Source organism: Zingiber officinale, chromosome 5B, assembly GCF_018446385.1.
Source record: "Zingiber officinale cultivar Zhangliang chromosome 5B, Zo_v1.1, whole genome shotgun sequence".
Lineage (NCBI taxonomy): Eukaryota > Viridiplantae > Streptophyta > Magnoliopsida > Zingiberales > Zingiberaceae > Zingiber > Zingiber officinale.
Window position 1 is genome coordinate 1,865,280 of NC_055995.1, and position 22,982 is coordinate 1,888,261.

A 22,982-nucleotide genomic window follows, 5' to 3' on the forward strand; every position below is an offset into this window, starting at 1 on the left:
TCTGCTCTATAAAACTAAGAACGTCAGTGTTAGACCAAGAAAGGACTACCGGCATTGACCTTCCAATGCTGAAATCAGTCATTAACAACAGTGAAGAACGAAGAAAACTGTAGCAGCAACAAGAGCGTAATCACGAACAACGCTTACCTTCGTCGGTACATGGACCCTCCCTTTAGCGTACATGCACGTTTCTCAAAGCGTGTGCACGTTTCCCAATTATCTTATGAAAAAATAAGTAAAAAAAGTGTCCCTGATACTTTTTCTTAATAAATATATGATGTAATAGTGAGAAGCTTCCGCCGTACGATTTGCCTGTTGACTATGTTCTGTTGTCAACAACACAAACTCCAAAAAATATACGATGAGCTATAAGGGGGTCCCACTGTCGCCCGAGTGGGAGACGCTCGGCCGGGACTCCTTGCTCGCTCGTTCGGAGTAGTTCTCCTCTTGGGCGTATGACTTAGTATCAAGGCACTACCTTTGTTCGGCCGGACAAGCAATCTAGCCGGACAAGCAACCAGGTGACTATTTGCCACCCCCTCGGCTGACTCTGTTGACTTTGACTTTCACATCGACCGCCCTTTCCGTCTTTGTCTTATCTTTGGTGGGTCCTCCTCCGCTGATACATGGACCTCCTTTTGCCGCGTGTCACATTCGTTGAAAAATAATTTTAAAATTTATTAAAGTAATTGGTGTACAAATATCCACTACGTCAATTTGTGGAGTACTATCAATGGTCCATTTCCGTATAGATCGATTGGTGCTGATAGAAGGAAAAGGGCAGTGATTCATGTCCAAAAATATTACAGCAGTCACCAACTGAACATGCATGAATCAATTTCAGGTGCCGTCCGGTCAATGTCTTTAGTGATCCTCTTAGTCATGAAACTTGGATTGTGGGCATCAATTTAAATGATTGCAATTGAAGATTGTGACCCAAAAAATCGGCCTAATTAATCATCTTCATGTTTTATACATGGATTAATTTTAGAGTGATTGATTTGATTCAATTTTTCTTCTATCATGAGCATCTACTAATTCAGCCTATGCACAAAATCAGGTTTGGAGGCATCCTTATCCTGTCTGCTTCCGGAAAGTAGATGGTAAAAAATATAATTGCATCATGCATGCGCATTTCGCATCGATCCAATACGGTGACAAAATAGCAGAAGCAGTGGTGGAGGCAGCGGTGTCGTGGCGTGGGGGCGGACGCTAGCCGACGAGGAACAGGGTGGGGGAGAGTTCCGGCCAACGCAAGCAACAATTAACTCATGGGAGGTTAAAAACAACAAAGGAACAATGCGCCTTGACCTCACGCCCCGGCTCCAATTTCCAACGACGTGCTGCAGCCCCCCGTTTGTCCTCCGCTCCAACTTCTTCTATCACCTCCCTGCGTGCGTGCCGTCGTCAGTTCCTGATCGTCTCGTCGTCTCATCCGAAGCCACCTCCCGATTTCTCAAGCATGCAGGCAGCTAGCCGCTGCATGCGCAGTGACGACAATGCGCCAACAGTGCTGGTGGAAATGATGGTGCTTAATTAATTAGAATATATAGTTTATAGTAAGGAGAATGCGCTCGCCGTGCTCGCAATTAATTATTATACGGTTCGCGGAAGACGACAGCGGACGCCCTTGTCCTTCGCTTCTAATATTTTAAAGGGTCGAGGAGGATGATGAGATCGAAGGGGGAAAAGTCGATAGTCGCTGCCGCCGAGAAGCCGATAAATTAAGGACAAAAAGAACAGAGACGGAAGGAAGGTGATCATGAAACCCAAAAACAATAAAAAAAAAAAAAAAAGTGAGGAACTATTCCGAATCTTATCGTGATAAGATCGGGCCCAATTTATACGGCCCAGCAACTTGGCCTGCACATGGCTGATAGAGAAAGAAGCATTTAATTGAGACCGGACCCCTCTCTCCGCTCGGCGCCCTATAGTCCGACCATCTGTCCACCGTAGATGGTTTCCGACCTCTCACTCTGATCTAAATTATAACTTAGATGGGAAGATAAATCTAAGGAGGAATCATAACTAATTGTGACCGCAATCTAACCGTTATTACATTGTGGACATCTCCTAGTCTATAAAAAATGGATCAGAGGATCTTTGTTCTTTAATTTGACACACAGATAGGACCGGACGGAATAATGATTATCCTATGTATTGACAAAAATAAAAATTTGTAGAAATAAAAAAAAAAAAAAAAAAAAGAGAAATCACCGCCCTCAAATAGTTACATAGACGATTATATAGACAAATTTTGATTAATAAGAATTTATAGAAAAAATAAAAATCTAGAAATCATCGCCCTCAAAAGATAAATTTTGATTTATAATAAATAAAACTGTCAAAAATACCGTAAATATAAAAAATTTTTATCAAAAATATTAAAATATATACAGATTTTGAAAACAAAAACACTAAATGTTGATTTCTTATTCGAAATTTGATAGTTATGAGTTTCATCCGATAATAAATCTAGGTTTGAACGGATTTATGTTCAAATTGAATAAAGCCTCATCCTAATATTATATATAAATCTTTAAAATTGGTGAGATCTTGTGGGTCGACCGTGAATCATGATTCATCATCCTCAAATGCCTACTTTTTCCTCCTTGCAAAATTAAAGAGTAATTTTGTGAAATTACAAATGGACACAAGTTTTGTCATCTGAGTTTCTTTCTTATACATCATGAATTGGAACTCTAATGGTTGCTTTACAGACATAATTCAAGTCGGTGGGAGCTGTTTTTCTTCTTCTTTATGCAACTTGGCTCGATCTTCTGCATGCAATCGGTATTTCCACCATGATTATTGACTTTAATTTGTTTCTTGACTTGTTTTATTCTCAGTTAAGTAATAAATCAGAGGGGTTGACAAAATAAAATGATGGTAACCGTGAAGATCAAAGTACTCGTGGTTTTTATTTTTAAATCCTAAAAATATTTAAGTTACTCCGTCTAGAAGCGGTGAAGACCACTATTAAACTGTCACGGAATTTGAATGGGAATAAAATTTTGACCGAAGAACTTTGGAAACTGTCGGTAAATACTATTAAGGTTATGTTTGGTAGGGTATAATTTATCTTGTAATATAATCAGGATTACATTATAAGGTTGATTATTTTATTTATTTTAACTTTAAACATGTAATATAATGTAATATCGATTACAAAAGGTAGTGAAATTTTATAATCTGGATTACAAAGTAAATACTATGTAATCCGACTACATTACGGGTTCACTGTTTAATCAAAATTTGAATGCCGAATATACCCCTAGTTAGTCAACCGCCCGTCGGCCGCCGCCCACCCACCGGCCGTCGCCGCCGGTCACTGGTCGTCGACCGCCGACGCCGGCCATCGGCCAGCGACCGTCGTCGCCGGTCGCAGACCGTCGCAGCCGCCGTCGGTCATCGGTCGTCGTCGCCGTCGTCGTTGCCGTCGGTCGTCGGCTGCCACCGGTCGCCGGCCGCCACCATCGGTCGCCGGCCGCTGCCGCCGTCGGTCGCCGGTCGTCGGCCGCCGCCGTCGTTGATCTCCAGCCGCCGGCCGGCCGAAATCGCCGCCGGTCGTCAGTCGCCAGCCGTCGTCGACCGCCACCGCCGTCAGTCACCGACTGCCGATCGTCGACAGTCGTCGGCCGACCGTTATTGGTCACAAGACGCAAGCTCCGACAGAGGTGCGGTGACCCGTCGGTAGAAGTCGTAGGATATTTTTGTCATTTTATAATAATATGAATTACATTTTTTATAAAAAAATAATGGATACCAAATAAAAGATTGTAATCACCCTTGTAATCAAAGATTACATACATTATATTACCAAACGTAGTAATACAATCAAGATTACATTACAAATTTGATTACATTACAAGCTCGATTACATTACACCCAATCAAATGTAGCCTAAAGGGAGAAGGAAAAATCGTTAGCAAACGGGTAAGGTTCCTAACATAACTACTTTGAGGATTAAATTTGACGATTAAATTAGAAAATGATAGGAGTAAAGTAGTGGCGCAAAATGGAAGCGGTACGATGAATAATGTGAATCCCGAAAGTTAGGTCAAAGTTAAGAAAGTTGGGTGACGTGACGGTCAAAATCAGAGAGATGTCGACACTTGGCGCTAGCTCAGTCATATGTCCCAACCGATTGGTCTAGCCGATCGGACCATCGTCCGATCAGATCCAAAGTCCCTCAGAGTCGATGAAACCTTAAGTTATATCAGTGTCATTCAAAGCTGAGTTAGGTATCTTCGCCAGATGATCTAGTTGATTGGACCGAAATTTTGATCGGGCATACTAGACACACGGTTCTGATCGGACCAGGCTCTTTTCAGTAATGTGAAGGCTTAGCATTAGCCGAATCCTTAAGAGCGACATCCATCCTTTATCCGACCCAATCGTGCGTACAAACAAGAGTCGATCGGATAACAAAGGGCACTTGGTTGGCCGACCAACTTATCCATTAAGCATATAGGTGGCACATATACTCAATGACTCAATATTTCTTTTTTCCATTTTGTATAACAATTGTTAGAAAATTAAGGGAATATTCTTTGTTTTGTCTAAGGAAGCTTCTACACTGTAAAATACAGAAACAATGGGCACATTTTTAGAGAGTTATCATAATGACAAAAAGTCGATCATTTTTGGGAAATATATCGAGATTCGTACAGAGAGTAAAAGTAACACTATAAAAGGAGTCTCAATTTACCGGCAAATGTACGTTACATTATGCCAAAGGCACTCAGATTCCACTGTTTATTGCATTTCCTCTCGGACACCTATTTGACTTGAGCATCAGTGTCTGCACCGGAGACCCCTTCTCGGCCCAGTTGCTGACGTTTTGTCCCTCTACTTTTTATTTTTGAAATGCAGGATCGCACAACATCTTCTATTTCCAGTGCAGAGTCTTCACAGTCAACATTAAAGCCACGTGCCTAGTGTTTCATCTCCCTCGATTTCAGATAGGATCGGATAGAAAGTATAAAAAGGTGTGAGCGTGTATGTACATGTATATCCATACCAGCGGAGAAGGATCCCTTTTTATAATATCTTCCATAATCCCCATATTTAATGAGATATTTTCTCACTGTCAGACAACCCATCTTATCGCCATGTTTACATTGTATTTAGCACTCGCATCACAGGTATGGGGAGGATGTACTATGTATCTATACACAGATACAATCTTCTGACTTTCTAACAAACTCACGTGTTGTATTAATGACGAAATGAGCTTACGGGCTGGGAGAATTATTGGGCCGCTAGTTGGAAAATGAGCCTTGTGTAGAGAACCCACCTTCTTATAGGGCTTAAATGGGTTGTGATAATTGTTGGATCATAAAGACGCTAGAGAGGGGGGGGTGAGTGAATAGCGTTCGTCGCTTTTCCAAAAGTCGAGAATATGCAGCGAAAATAATCAAAGTGAAAGACAAACACTAACACAAGTGTTATACTTGGTTCGGAGCCTTTCGACGACTCCTACTCCAAGACCCACACTCACTGAGTGCTTTCATTGGGCAATCAATATAATCACAAAATCATTACAAGAGTAAGTACAATGCAGGAATTTAGATTATACTGACAATACAAAATTATAGATTCGAGAGTAGCTTATCGGAGCAGCCTTTTGGTTTCTCGGAGACCTTTTTGGAGCACCATGCAAGTACGAAAGCTATAGTAATTGATATGTTGAAGATGTTGATTAAAGGCTGCTTTTATAGCCCCATCCAGGCGCCTGGATCCCTCCCAGACTCCTGGACTGTACTGATGTGACGAGCTCTCGTTAAAACTTCATCCTTGAAATTTATCTACCTCCGGGTGCCCGGACCTCCTCCTGGCGCCTGGACCATTGACATGGGTTGGCCAGTCTTCATACTCCAATTCAGCTTCTGGATAAACTTTGCTGGTTCGGGCACCTAGAGCACCTCCGGGCACCCGGACCACCCAAGTGCTTGTCTAGGCACCCGCCCACCCTCATTGAGCGTAGCTTGTCGGACTAGCCCTTCGGTATCCTGGAGACCTTTTTGAAGCAGTGTGCAAGTACGAAAGCTATAGTAATTGACGTGTTGAAGCAGCTAGTTGAAGGCTGCTTTTATAGCCCTATCCGGGCGCCTGGATCCCCTCTCGGGCGCTTATACTATGCTGACATGGCAAGCTTTTGTCAAAACTTCATGCTCGAAGTTTATCCACCTTCGAGTGCCCGGAACCCCCCCTCTCTCCCGGGGCGCCTGGACCACTGATGTGGGTCGGCCAGCTGTCATGCTCCCTTTTGGATGAACTTTACTGGTTTGGGCACCTATATCACCTTTGGACGCCCCGACCGCCTGAGTGTCTGGCCAAGCACCCGCCCAAAATCAGAATCTAGTCACGGTTTCAATTTAGATTTCTAAAATGGACATAAATTAGACCTGCATCTAATGCCCCCAAATGGGACTCGTCTTCACTAGATCACTCTCCTCCAGTGCTTACCTTTCTTATCAATTATAGACTTCCTTGATGTCAGGTCCCTTGACCCATCAAGACTTCCTGCCAGATCTCAACCAATCTGGACTTCAATCAATTGGCAACCCAACTGGACTTCCTTCTATCATATCTCAATCAATCTGGACTTCGTGCCAACTATCAACCTAGCTGGACTTCAGCCTGGTGTTTCAGTCTTCTAGACCCATCAAGTCTTGTACAGTTTAAAAGGTTAGACAAACAACATATCTAACTTTAATCTATTTGTTGTACAACAAAACCTTATTATTAGTGCAATTTGCACTAACAATCTCCCTTTTTTTGATGTAATGATAACCTGTGTTAAAATTAAAAAAAAAAATAAGCATTAAACATGTAATGCAAAATTAAGTTTAAATTTGAGTAAAATGAGTTGATTTTTTTTTATTTTTCTAACAACCCATTATCCTCCCCCTTTGTCGTACATAAAAAATATACAATACATTAAACCCAAGTAAATTTTATGTATGTAAACAAGTCACCTAAAGGACAAGTGAAACCAAGTAGTAAGTATAATATTCTTCAGGTTTATGTTTAGGGAGATTAAAAATTTTCAAAGTAAAGTTTTAAGTACTTTTTGAAAAGGTTTTTGAACGGAAAAAAACTTTCAAAGTAAATTTTCTAAAACTTTTGTCCAAAGGTTTTTCAAGTAAATTTTATCAAGTATTTTGCAAATAACCATTGAATATTTTCCAAAAATAATATTTTTGGAAAAACCTTTAAGGTTTAGACATTTTTAAGTATTTTTCAAAGTAAAGATTCCAAGTATTGTTCAAAAAGTTTGCAAATCGATTTTCTAAGTCAAAGATTTTGAAATAATTTTCAAAAAATGAAAGAAATTCAAATATTTTTCAAGATATTTTTTGAAATTTTTTTCCAAGAAATTTTCAAAAAGTGTATGCATTGAAAAATATGTTTGAATGCATAATTTTTAAAATAATAAAGGTTTTCAGAGGATAATTTAAAGTACTTTCAAAATTTAAGGTATTTTTCAAAAACACTTTCTAAGGTATAACTTTGCAAAGTAATTTTGTAAACATTTTCAAAAGTTTAATCTTTTCAGATTTTCAAACGTATAATTTTTAAAGGAAGTTTTTGAAACCTTGCAAGGATTTCTCAAATTTATTTAAAACAAGATTTTAAAAAAAGTTCCAAGTATTTTCAAGGACATTTTTTAAAAAAACTTGTAAGTTATTTTCAAAACATAAAGCTTTGCATGAATTTTGTAAAATATTTTTCAAAGTATTTTTCAAAGTAAATTTCAAAACCTTTTTAAGTTGTCCAATCAAATTCTCTTCCTTTAACCTGATATTATTTTAAAAAATAATATTAATCTAAAATTAGTCCTTAAATATCCAATCTTTCGTTACTAACTAACTAACAGAAGATAGCAGTATTCACTTGGTTAGTCAAGTTAAGTTTTAATGTCCAGTTAGAAATTTGTTGAAAAAAGAACTACTTAACTTAATCAATGTATTGTGGTATTTTCGCCCAGACTTATATTAATGCACTGATATAAGCATTAAAAGTCTAAGAAAAAAACCTACGCATCTCATGTCATTCTAAGATTTAGAATACACAATCAAGGTAGACTTAGTGTGTTTGTGAGATACTCATTACCTAGATTTATATGATCATGCTTTTCAGGGATTTGTTATAGACTAAGGCCAAAACAAATTTTTAAACACTAAGAAGATGATAATTTTTAGAAACTATAAGAAAAGAATTTTTCTAGAATTTACAAATCCTTTGAAAATTTATTTTAAAATAAGAGTTCTAGTCTAACCTTTTCAGTTTCCTTTATAGATTCCTAATATTTTATTAAGTTAAAGTTAAGTTCAAAGTTTTTAAGTTTGAATTAAGTGTATTTGATAAGTTTATGTTTGGATTGATAATACTTAGTTATTAATTGAGATTTAAGTTAATTTATTGATAATTTGATTGATTTGAATTAGATTAGTTTAAAGTTTTAATTAGATTGAATTAAGGTATTAATTAAATTAAGTTTTCAATTAAGGTTATGCTAAATTAGTAATTAAGGTTAGATTAATTAAAGTTAAGTTTATGTTAAGTTAGATTAATGTTTAGTTAACTTAATTTTAAAACTTAAGTGAATTAACATTTAGGGTTTAATTCAATTAATTTTAATTATTTACTAATTAATTATTTAATTCAGTTTTAAGTTTAAGTTAATTAATTTAAGTAAACTTTAAGTTTAACTTTATTTAATTAATGTAAGTTTAATTAGTGTTTTAGAACTTATTTTAGATCTTATTTAGAATTAATTAATATTTTAGTATAAGTTTTAGTTAAATTTTTAAGTTTAAGTTAATTTATTTTGACTTTATTTATTTTATTTTAATTTTACTTTTTCACCTTTGTCTATTCCGATCTTTACCCTCCTCACCTTCTTCTTATTTAGTCTTTGCTCCTCCATCTATTCCTACTTCCTCCTTCTCTGCTGGTTCTTCTACTATTCTTGTCCTCCCCATATTGCTAGGAGGTTCTTTCGCCAGCGCTTGGGAAGAAATTCATCCCATTTTTGAAGAACTCACTACTCTTGAAGCAATTGATCGTTTCTCCCGTAATGAGAATCAGGTATGTTTGCTAACGTCTACTCTCTATTTCTTAGCAATTAGCTCACGACCCTTTGTTATATTTCTAGCGATTGATAGAAAACATGGGCTTATCTCGGTTAATGCACAATTTATACAACGAGAACAAGAAACTGAGATCAGAGAATGACAAGCTGAGGCAACAGATTATTGAGTTATCCTCTGCCGCACTTTCCACTACTGCTAAGAAACAACTTGAAACTCAGATTGAAAGTCTTCAAGCACAATTCAAATCAGCTACGGATCTTAACCAAGAATTAACTTCCAAAATTGGCGAACTAAAGGTTGATTATGAAGCGGAATTAGCTGAAAAACTCAAAGCCCTGCAGCTGAAGGAAGATGAAATAACTTCCTTGAACACCTCCCTTAATTCAGTTAAAACCGAGGTTTCTGTTAAAGAAAACGAACTAAAGACTTCCCAAACGGCTCTGGTGGTCTACAAGGCAAACGAAGATACTCGTTACAAGGAACGGGCCACCATCATGATTGAATCTCCTGAATTCAATAGACCAATCGTGAAGTCAATCTTAGCAGCCTTTACTACGAGAGCTAAAGGGGCGATTCAGCAATTACGAGAGGAAAACTACTTATCTGGCGATCCTCCTCCTCACTTCTTGAATCGTCGTAAACTTATTGAGGCCAAGCCTCCTGATCTATTCCCTCAGCTGACCTTAGTATGACTTTCTTTTCTTATTTAAATTCGAATCCTTGTAAAAGGGGGATCCAAACTTTGTGATGACAATCTAGCGAACTCATGTAAAGTTGATTATCCCTTTTTATTGTTAAATCTACTCTTCCTTACAACGATCGTCTGTTTTGTTTAAATATGTTAAATGTCCCTTGGTTGGTCCTTATAAAACCTCACCCAACATATTATTCTATTTAGACTGTTTCATCATGACCGGGTGGTATATATCAATGCTGACAAATACCGTCCGATATTTTATAGATTAATTGTGTCTCGTTCGTTCTAGTGCAGTCTTATTGTGATATTCCCAATATCGGTCGATTTGTTCTGCTCGTATCTATGTGTGTCATCTTATGTATTAACCAAATTTCATATGGTTTTATCATTGTGTATGTCATTTGACTTATCATGATAAGCCTTTGGTCGACATATTTGAATTGCATCTTTCTCAGTCGATTCATATTTATGAATCTCGTCCGATATTCTTTAACCAGGTCGTCGTCCCGTCTATTAACTAACACCTTGTACCCAACTTTTGCCTGATTTTATTAAACAAATAATCCGAACTTATAACACTTGACCAATTCTTCTTTATATTCTTCCGACTTTCTTAAGAATGGTATCTAGGGAAACTTTACGCATTTTTCGAGGAAGATTACTTAACTTCATCTCTCTCTCTCGAGATTCATTCCCCTTTTTAGGATTTGATTTTACCCTTTAATGTTATCACTCATTTATGACAATTGGAATTTCGAGTACTTTTTATTTTCTTATCTTTTTCTGCTATCTCTATTTGGGGGTTTTAGCACAGGACCGAAAGGAAAACAAGGGTTTTAAGAAGTTCTCTTCCACTTTCCCACTTCTCTCTTCATTTCCTTTGATTCATCTTCCTTCTACTGCTTCACTATGGCAACTTCCCCTTCGGCGTGGTTTCTCTCGTGTGTTTCCGACCTTATAGAGACAGAAGAAGTGGATTTAAAGGTGACCTATGGTTTCCCTGTTTATATAACCCGTCCCGCTCCTCAGGATAGTCCACATCTTCCTCCTTTAGGGTGTATATCTATCTTCCGAGATCAAGTCTTGCAAGGTTTTCGATTTCCTCTTCACCCTTTTTTCTCTAACGTTAGCCTCTATTTTAATATTCCACTCAATCAGTTTGTCCCTCAATCCTTTTCTATCCTTATGGGTTTTGTTGGGGTATCTAAACTGTTAGATTTTCCCTTATCTCCTCGTCTTTTTCATCACTTCTTTGTTCCTCGTCGAGTAGATGTTGGTGTTTTCAAATTCCAATCTCGTCCCAAGGCTATTTTGTTCAACCGAATTCCTCCTCAGGGGGAATGGTATCACAAATTTTTCTATATACGTCTCCCTTCTCCTCCTCCGTTTCCCATTGAATGGATATATGATCTACCTCCGCTTCCTAGCACCCATGATCTTCTTAACGATCCCTCTATTGCTTTTGCCTTATCTAAACTGAAGGGAGCAAAATTCAGCTTGCCGCATCTAATTGTGGAGGGTTTAATGTTTCCTTTTGCGATATGCAATATTGATACTCCCTTGGATAGCTCTTTTGGTATGTATAAACATTTCACTCTGCATTTACTGATTAGTATATCTATTTTATAATGGTATTTAATTCCTGTATTTCAGTTGATGCTCTTCTTCCAGCTTTTATGTACAAGAATTCTGCTATGACTAAGTCCTTTGTTAATAATCTTGGAGAAGAATGGTTGCGAGCTCTCCAGGCTAATCTTAATTCCTCCACTTGGGGCTTACTATCAAAAGAAGAACAATGGGCAGAGGCTGTCGCAGCCATGGAAGAGGAAGAAGAAGAGTCTTTCATTGCCTTAGTCAAAAAGCCAAAGTTTACTGAGGATGCCCCCTTTAGCGATTTCTTTGGTACTTTTGTGCAAGCTCCTCTTGTCCCGGCACCCATTTCTCTTGAGAGAGGTAAGGCACCGATAACTCCTACCCACATTATCTCTAATCCTTCTCTTAGGATGATAAGACCTGGTCTACTCATCCCCTCTTCTTGTGCTATTATTTCAGCTCCTTCTGCTTCTGCTTCTACTTCTGAGATGGCCATTATCCCTTCTGTGTCTTCTGCACCTCTTGCATTGGCCTTGCCTCCTTTGGCTTCTGGGCCCCGGGCAAAACGGACACCTTGCCGGAGATCTTCTCCAAGTGCTAGGCCCTCAGCTATTCGCACTTCCACGATTGAGTCAACATCCCTTGCATTGCCACCCTTTATTCCATCTAGTTCTTCTTCTGCTTCTTTTGTTTCTACTATTTCTTTTCCATCTATTGCATCTTCTTCTTCCCTACCTCCTTCTTCCTCCATTCCCCGACCTTTATTTAAACAGACTATGGGTCTGCCCTCTCAATTGGGGCAATCCTTTGATCCACTTAGCTATGGTTCTTTACAACTACAAGGCCTATTGGCCAAATCTGTAACGCCCGCCCTTCTTACCCAACCAAAGGCGGCGCTACGTTCTTATACTACTTACGTACATGTTTTACTATAACAGCGGAAGAATAAAAACTTTAAAGAATTTAATTTATTAAGCATAATATCACATATTCTGATTTGTTCAAATGTGCATATATTGAACTTATAACTAAAAATATTAATTTGTCCGGATCGTTCTTTGCCGAGCCACCACCACACACATCACTATCTGCTCCTCCTGTTGCTCCTCTATCTCATCCAGCTTCTTTATCTGCGGTACAAGGAAAGTAAGCTGTGAGCACTCATGGCTCAGTAAGTTTCTTTCCTACTCACTAAAACCGAAAATCATCGTATATTAATATCATGCGTAGTATCGTAAGCATACGACATACAAGGGTATCATATTCATATCATGACATTATATCTAATCATCAGATAATTCAAGCACATATGTAGGCAATGCATCATGAATTTGAAAGCTTATACTTATAAGTACTTGAAATTCATATCATCATTAGAGGGGATCCCGGTTTGTACCACATACATAATGCGTAGGTCCAAGGTAGCAAGTCTTGAGCCCTACCATTCATACATACTAGGCCCGAGTCTTACTCCATCGACCTAGGGCACTCAAAGGCCCATTACTGACGAGGCCCGAGTCTTACTCCATCGACCCCGGGGCGTTTACGGAGCCCACCCTTGGTACAAACCATAAAAATAACTTATCATGCATAACTATCATATCATGTCCTTAACAATCTTTCATGCATTTATTCTTTTTCATCATTTCTTTTCATTATGTATAGCATTTTCTATGCTATCACATATCATAACATAACTTCATTTCTTTTCATTATGTATAGCATTTTCTATGCTATAACACATCATGGCATATTACATAACATTATGTATAGCATTTCCTATGCTATCACATATCATGGCATATAACATAATTTCATTTTCTCCTCATTATGTTTAGCATTTCCTATGCTATCACATATCATGACATATTACATAACATTATGTATAGCATTTCCTATGCTATCACATATCATGGCATATAACATAATTTCATTTTCTCCTCATTATGTTTAGCATTTCCTATGCTATCACATATCATGACATATTACATAACATTATGTATAGCATTTCCTATGCTATCACATATCATGGCATATAACATAATTTCATTTTCTCCTCATTATGTTTAGCATTTCCTATGCTATCACATATCATGGCATATTACATAACATTATGTATAGCATTTCCTATGCTATCACATATCATGGCTTATAACATAATTTCATTTTCTCCTCATTATGTTTAGCATTTCCTATGCTATCACATATCATGGCATATTACATAACATTATGTATAGCATTTCCTATGCTATCACATATCATGGCATATAACATAATTTCATTTTCTCCTCATTATGTTTAGCATTTCCTATGCTATCACATATCATGGCATATTACATAACATTATGTATAGCATTTCATAGAAGGAACCTTGCACTAGTTCGGTTAGACAATAATCTTACTCACCTCTTTAAAATATTTTTGGTTGAAATCCCAAGGTTAGATACTCCTCTGATCATACATTATATCAATATAAAATCATGGAAAGGAATCCTTCTACATAGCATAGAAAATCTTATCATGAAATGAGGTCTTGTTTAAATCATCCTAGATTTGAAAACCTTTTCTTTAGCCGAATTTTCTTAAATTCTTTCCTAGGTTTTCTAATCCTTATAAATCCGAAAATCACATAAAAGGCTTGTACCACAGGTGAGGGGAAACTTACCTTCTTCGCTTAAGTTTCCTAGGTTTGAGAACTTGCTTGTGGACCTTTCTTCCTTGCTTGCTTGCTCGGCACCAATGGAGGAGAAGAGTGGCTAGGTCTTTTGGTGGAGAGGAGGAGGAAGAAGAGACCTCTTCCTCTTGTGTTGCTCGGCAACAACAAGAAAGAAAAGAGGGAGGGAGTGAGGAGGAAGAGGAGCTTCCTTCCTCTTGTGTTGCTCGGCAACAAGAAGAAAAGAGGGGGAGAGGGAGGTCTCGGCACAAAGGGAGGAGAGGAGGATGAGTGGGTTGAGGATGAAGTTGAAGCCCCCCTCCATGCCTATTTATACTAAAAGGAGGGGAGGGAACTTGACTTGATTCATCCTCCCTATTCATTTCTCCCCTTAAATGACAAGAATATTCTAGAGATATGCCTCTTGAGTTCTCTCTTTTCTTTCCCTTAATCTCTCTCTTTTTTCTCCTTTAATTAAAATTCCTATCTCTCCTCTTACAATATTCTCTCCTATCCCACTTGGTTAATACATGCATGCATCCACAAGAGAACCAAGGTTCAAAACTTGGTTATGTATATTTTTATTTCTTTTTACTTCCTTTTTCTTTTAAGTAAAAAGAATCCTTTCTTATTCTTAACTACTTAATCCTTTCTCTCCTTATCAATAATTCTCCTATCCCCTTTGGTATCCTATACATGTTCCTTACAAGAGGTCCAAGGTTCAATCTCTCTTCTAACATTTTATTTTCTTTTGTACATAATAATTCGTATATTTCCATATTATGCATTATGCATAAATATTTCATACATGTACATATTATCTCATATTTCTTCCTTTTGTCTACATTAATTCCATACATTTTAAATCATGCATAGATGATTATATTCTCAACTTTATTTTTCTTTCATAAAGTTTTAATCATCTAAATCCATCTTAATATAGAATATTTACATCTTCTTTTTATTCGTACTCTCATTACCCTTATTTTCTTATCTAGGCTTTCTAGGGGTGTTACAGAATCTTGGCTACAGGGCCAAGAACAACTAAGGGGCCTTAGTCTTCCCCATCGAGCCGACCACCATAGTCGTCAGGCAGTAGCTGTAAGTATTCTTGGTTATATGTTGTCAACTTTGTATCCTTATTTTTAACTGTATCATCATTCTGTTTAGTTCCTTGCCTCGAGTCTGCACATCGAGCAACTACTTATGGCTCGGGACCAGGAGAACAATAGGTTAAAAGCTCAACTAGAAACATTGAAGGCTACTTTACCTCCTTCTAATAACGACCTGGCTCAGTTGCAAGAGAAAGTGATTTTGCAAGATCAACAATTAGGGGCATTGAGACAGGAATTAGAGGAATCACAACAATTACTGAAAGACAAAGAGCTTGCAAGGAGAACTCTGGAATTACAGGTGGATCGATTACACTCTGGTCTCCGACTGGAAATTGCTTTAAAGGAGAAAGCTCTCTTAGATGCTTCTCATAAAAGTCTTATTTTAGAGAAAGTAGAGAAGCTTCATAATGCCTGTCTTTCTGAACAAGCTCAAGACCTAGCCTCTCATGATTTCACTATCCTACAGGAACAAGAGCAAAGGAAAGCTCAAGATGTTGAGTTGTCACTGCTCCAGAAGGAATTAGAACAACTTAAATTGGAAAAGGATGCTTTAAAAGATCAAAACACAAAACTACAAGCTGATTTTCAAAACTATAAGGAGCAAGAGAAGAGTCGATGGGAAGAGTGGCGTCTGGCTTATCTAAAGTCTTCAGCGTTTGCCCAAGAATTTGTCCGTCAGATAGTGGGTGCTTTAAATCATTCTGTATCGGGAGTTCTTTGACAATTGAGAGAGGGTGGTTATCTACCTAAGGAACCTCCCTCCTCTTTCATAAGTCGTCGCAGACTTAACGAAGAATTGCCCGCAGATTTTAAAAGTCCTTTTAATTAATCATGTCTATGTATCTAAAAAGGATTGTCCATAAAAAGACTTGTAATGAAAAACTGGCAATGAAAAGAATTATAACCAAAAACTTGGTAATTGAGTAATTGCGATATATGGGAAATTTGTGATACTTACTTGTTTCTCACTTATGCTAGTTTGAGAATGCCTCCTTTGAAATGCTTTTCGAGTATTGAGTATAAGTTTTATTCAAGAATTCATTGCTTACCTCTTGAAGTTAAATCTTGTCTTAATGAATCCTTTTGCAGATAATATCTAGTGTGCTCCATATTTCAAAAGAATGAGTAATCCTGAGCGATTTTAGATAAGAAGTTGTATAAGACTCCTGGGTTCCGAGCTGAGTATAATACTCCAGACGATTTCAAATAAAGATTTCCATGTAAATGAACCTCCAGATAAAACATGTGTCATATGCTTAGAATCCCCCTTGAACCCTGACTTCTGATCCAGTAAAATGTCAACCGATTTTGTGAATAAATCTATATAACTTTGTATTTATCTTGCCAATATAATCCTGGTCGATTAGGCTTTGAAGTCTCCGGTTCCTCTTGTGAAGACCTGTCCGAGTTACTTCATGAGATTCCCTGATCAACTATGTTCTGTGATAGTTTAGACTCTCCGATTCCTCCCATGAAGACCCGTCCGAGTTACTTCATGAGATTTCCCGATTAACTATGTTCTGTGATAGTTTAAAGTCTCTGGTTCCTCCCATGAAGACCCGTCCGAGTTACTTCATGAGATTTCCCGATCGACTATGTTCTGTGATAGTTTAAAGTCGTCGGTTCCTCCCATGAAGACCCGTCTGAGTTATTTCATGAGATTTCCCGATCGACTATGTTCTGTGATAGTTTAGAGTCTCCGGTTCCTCCCATGAAGACCCTTCCGAGTTACTTCATGAGATTTCCCGATCGACTATGTTTTGTGATAGTTTAGAGTCTCCGGTTCTTCCCATGAAGACCCGTCCGAGTTACTTCATGAGATTTTCCGATCGACTATATTCTGTGATAGTTTAAAGTCTCCGGTTCCTCCCATGAAGACCCGTCCGAGTTACTTCATGAGATTTCCCGATCGACTATGTTCTGTGATAGTTTAAAGTCTCCGGTTCCTCCCATGAAGACCCGTCCGAATTACTTCATGAGATTTCTCGATCGACTATGTTCTGTGATAGTTTAAAGTCTCCGGTTCCTCCCATGAAGACCCGTCCGAGTTACTTCATGAGATTTCCCGATCGAATATGTTCTGTGATAGTTTAGAGTCTCCGGTTCTTCCCATGAAGACCCGTCCGAGTTACTTCATGAGATTTCCCGATCGACTATGCTCTACACAGAAGAATGATTGTACTGACCTTTTGATGGTTTCAAAATTTCGGGATCTTTCTGAGGAGAGCTGAATAGGTCTTTAGGATTCTCCACTGTTGATTGCTCGAAAAGAGATTATAAAGTTCTGCCAATATTTGTCAATCTGTAATTGATCGAAAGCCTTCTTGAATATAATATTGACAGAACTGCTCGTGTCTATGAAGGTATGAGAAATAGCATAGTTGGCTATCATGGCTTTAATGATTAGGGCATCATCATGAGGTATTTCTACTCCCTCAAGATCTCTAGGTCCAAAACTTATTTTGGGACCGGCTGCTCGTTCCATGCTACACCCCACAGCATGAATTTCTAGTCTTCGGGCATGTGCTTTCCTGGCCCTATTAGAATCACCATCAATGGGCCCACCTGCAATCATATTAATACTGGCCCGAGCGGCATTACTCCTGTTTTCTTCTTGTCGAGTTGTCATGGCTTCAGAAGGAGCCTTTTCCGATACTTGACTTGTACCGGCCGGGGTTGGTAATGCATCCTGCCGAGGCTCGACCGGGCGATATTCCAACTTCAGTGGACTTTGTTGTCTAGGGTACTGTTGCTGATAATAATTTTACCTCTGATAACGCTCCCTATTAGCCCGTTTATTTCTTAAAACAAAACAGTCTTCAGTATGATGACTGCTAGTTTTATGATAAGTGCACCATCTTCTTGGTGCCTCTGGCTGTATCTCCACGTGTTGTACTGCCTGTGGACGATATTTTAGTTGACGGTGAGGTGGATGAGTTGCTCGAGGCCCTCTTGGTGGAGGAACAGGGACAGGAGCTTTCTCCTTAACCTGAATAGGAGAAGAAGTAACACCCTCCTTCCTACAGGTGGCTTGAGCTTCTTCCATATTAATGAATTCAGTAGCACGCTCAATCAAGGAATCAAAATTAACAGGAGGATTTCTCACTAAATCTTTAAAGAAATCATTATCATTTAAACCTTTAGAAAAAACACTCACTAAGATTTCTGTGGTAGCATTAGGTACATCGATAGCTACCTGATTGAACCTTTTGATGTAGGCTCGGATGGACTCCTTGGATGCCTGCTTAATTGAAAATAGACTCCAAGGAGTCTTATGATATCTCTTGTTGCTGGAAAAATGATGCAGAAAAACTTTCTTGAAGTCTTTGAATTTTCGGATAGACTTCTCTGGCAGTCTCTTGTGTTAGAGTGTATACTAAAAGCCTAGCTTTTGGTATAAACATTAATCTAGAAATAAGAATCGCATTGGTCAAATGTCTACATTTATGATAAATGTAGTTGCTCAATTAATTTATATTGTAGATAACATGGTGTGTGGTGTCACATACAGAAGATCATGTTATCGGTTCCTTATAAATTATAAACAGAAGCTCACGACCAAGATAGAAAGGAACAAACCATTGGAAGGTCGTAGTGTAATTAGGTATTAGTTTATCTTAACTATATAATTACACTAGTACACTTAGAGTGTATGAGTAGGATCATTAGAGGTCGTTTCTTTTATACTAACTTTATAAAGAAACAAAGACCTCAGTTATTATGGAAGTGTGTGCTCTTAATCCTAATATAATAACAAGCACATATATTTGATATTTATTTCTTTAATTTATCAATGGGTGAGATTTAGTTCGATGAATCAATAAGCCCGATAAGTTGGGAAATGATATCACTTATAGTGTGTGTTGTTGACTATAGAAGGAAACTGTGTCCTAGTGATCTAGGTTGAGAATGTCCCCAAGAGGAGCTCATAAGGATTGTCATGTTAAACCCTGCAGGTGGACTTAGTCCGACATGACGATGAAGTTGAGTGGTACTACTCTTGGAGCTAGATATTAATTAAGTGAGTTGTCAGTAACTTACTTAATTAGTGGACATTTGTTATCTTAAACACAGGGAGACTAACACACTCATAATCAGAAGGAGCCCAAAATGTAATTTGGGATTGGTGCGGTAGTTCAATAATAGTTCTTTAGTGGAATGAATTATTATTGATGAAATTAAGTTGTGTGTTCGAACACGGGATGCTTAATTTTATCGGAGACCAAAACCAATTCCTCCTCTCGGTCCCTATCGTAGCCTCTAGTATATAGAGATTTATACCCACCGATACCCACCTTCTTACCCATCCAATGGGGCCGCCAAGCTAGCTTGGAACCCAAGCTAGGGCCGCCAAGATCAAGTGGATGAGTCATGTAGGTGGGCCAAAGCTTGGGTCCCAAGCTTAGGTGGCCGGCCACTAGAATATTAAAAAGGATTTTTATTAAAATTATTTCTTATGTGGATATCATGATTTTAAAAGAGAGTTTAAAAATTAAAATTTCCTTTTATAGTTTTCTACAAAAGATTAAGAGAAGAGATTAATATCTTTCCTTATTTGTAGTTTAAAAAGGATGGTTTTAATTTTTAGTAAAAACTTTCCTTATTTGTAAATCATCTACATGTTTAAAAGAGAGTTTAAAATTTGAAATCTTTCCTTATTTGTTGATTAAAGGAGGATTTTAAATTTTAAGAAAACTTTCCTTTTTAACCATGTTCATGATTTAAAAGAAAAGTTTAAAAAATTAATAATTCTCTTTTATTAGTTTCTACAAAAGATTGAGAAAAGATTTGATATCTTTCCTTATTTGTAGATTAAAAGAGATTTTAATTTTTAGAAATAACTTTCTTTTTATCCACATGTTTAAAAGAAAGATTTTAATTTATTAAATTTCCTTTTTATAAACCAATCATGAAGGGATTAAATTATTGGAGAAATTTTATAAATTTCTGGAGACAAATTAGGAAGTTTGTAGCTTTGGTGTGGCCGGCCATGTAAATTAAGAAAAGGAAAATTATTTTTAATTAAATAAATTTTTCCTTTTCATGGCAAAAGAATTAAGGAAGTTTTTAATTAAATTTCCTTATTTGCCAAGACCAAGGATTATAAAAGAGGGGGTAGAGAAGGCTTCATGGTGAACAACCTCTATTATTTCTCTCCCTCTTTTCCTTGGTGTTGTGGCCGGCCAACCTCTCTTCCTCTCTTCCTCTTGGTGGTGGCCGAACCTTCTCTATTTGCTTGGAGCTCTTGTGGTGGCCGGATACTACTTGGAGAAGAAGAAGAAGAAGGAGAGAAAGCTTGTATCCCTTGGAGCTTGGTTGGTGGAAAAGGATCTTCATCTTTTGGAAGCTTTGCTTGGGCGAAACTTGAAGAAAGGAGAAGAAGGTGCTTTGGTGGATTCTCATCTCGGAAGATCGTTGCCCACACAACGTCCGAGGTTAGAAGAGGAATACGGTAGAAGATCAAGAGGTCTTTCTAAAAGGTATAACTAGTATTTTTCCTTTCCGCATCATACTAGTTATTTTTGGAAATAATACCAAATACAAGAGGTTTACGATTCTAGTATTTCGAATATGTTTTTCGAAGTTGTGTTCTTTTGTTTTATTTTTCCTTGTAATTTGATTGTTCTTTTCGGTTAACCTAAAGTTATTTTAGGAAATTAAATATTAGATTTCTATAAAAGGTTTTGTCTAGTCGGTGGTGGTTGCTCCCATATCCAAGAAGGCCATGTGCCTCGCCACGTCAGTACTGGGAACCAATTATGGAAATTAATATTTAATGGAATTAATAACTTAAGGTGATTTGGGTCGAACGTGTTAAGTTCCGCAGGAGATCCAAGTCAAAACCTAAAAGAACAAATAGATTAAGTTTTGGATCAAACGTGTTAAGTTCCGCAGGTGATCCAAAATTTAATTTAAAAGAACACATGGTAGCTAGGAAAAGGTTCAGACCTTTGTACAAAATTTTTGTACAGAGTGGAACCTCTAGGCTTTCTGAGTAGCAACCAACAATTGGTATCAGAGCTAGGGTTTTGCCTCTGTGTATTTGGTATTAGTTTAATTATGCACATGTCATACATAATTTAGGCAGGATAATAGTAGGATGTGCTAACTTTGTGGATGCATGATCCAACTATTATGGCTTATAGTTATTATGTGTGTGATTGGACCCTTGGACATGTCAAGGGCATTTATTGTGTGTGCATGATTGTATTATAAAATACAGCAGGAGCTGTATTTAGTTTTATTAGGATTTTATTTTTGATCTAGATACATGTACATTCCTTTTATGGAATATAGGATCAAAATGTAAAATTCTATTTATGTCGCGGATCGAATCTTGCAAAGCGTGGAACCTTCTAAGGACTAGAGGCGCAGCGGAACTAGGAGCAAGATGGATGCGACAGCTAGACCCGGTGGCGGTGGCCAAATATGGCAGCAGCTTGGGATGACAACACACGGAGGACAACTAGAGATAAAAGCCATAATAGTTGAAAATTAGATTTTCTATTTATTGCTTTTATATTGTGGTGTGTGCATGTTGGTTTACATATTTAGTAGGCTAGCATAGTTAAAATTCCTCATTTATAAATAACTAAGTGGGAGAGGGATTTTAAGTAAATTCCATGGTCTCCATTACTGGTTTGTAAGTGATGCAAACAAGCTTGCGCGTTGGCTCTGAGTGCCTTCCTCCATAACGGATGAGCTTGTTTGCGGATCACTAGAACAGACTTCCATTTTTGGATGACTATAGGAAGTTAATTAAGAGCGTGTGATCTTCCCCAACGGAAGGGGCATAATCTTATTAATGGACTTAGTGTCAAGTAATGGTATACACTTAGACACATTTAATAGTATCCTCCCCAACGGAGTCACTACTATCACTTGTGTGACCAAAGGGAAACCAACTATTGATTTGTCATAAAACTAGATTGGCAATATAATAAAATTAATAAACCCCTCTTACAAATGTTTGAATTTGTATACGTCCACACTAACGTGGCATACAAGATTCATGGTGTTTGAGGTAATTTTATTTGTCAAAAAGTTATATTGACAAGATAGTCAATGGGTAAAACCCTCCTCTTACAAATGATGAATTTGTATACGTCCACACTAACGTGGCATACAAAATTCACGATGTTTGAGGTGTTGGTGAATTTAAATAATATTGTTTGAGGAATCAATGTTATTTTAAATTCAAAGAGTTTGACCAAATATTTGATCAAAGACAGATCAACTATTAATTGTATTCGTCATAAAGTAAAGTAGACGAGATAATAAAATTAATAAATCTCCTCTTCGATTTTGTATACACAAAATTCATGGAGATTTTAAGGAGTTGATCTTGACCAAATATTTTTGTGATTCTTAGGATGTTTGTCAATCCCTAGTAGTCATACTATAGAAAAAGACTTAGTAGTCCCAATTGTAATGATTGGAAATAGGACTTGGACATTAAGGTAGACTGTCTTCTTAGAACTAAGAACAATTTAGGTGTATTTAATTCATTAGTTGAAACATGTCTAGTGGTGTTATCTACCAGAACCTGGAGTGTAGATACAAGGTGCCATTAATCATGTCTGCAATTCATTGCAGGGTTCCAGGAAACCCGGCAACTAAATGAAAATTAAAACACTATCCACATGGGCACTACTGTAAAAATGGTAGCTATTGCAGTGGGAGATGTTTATCTTTTGATAAGAATAAAACATGGATTTTTGAGTAATTGTCTTTACGCACCAAGTTTAGAAAGAACTAGTTTTCAGTTTCTAAACTATTCAAAGAACTTGATATTCTGCCTCTTTTAATAACAAAGTTGT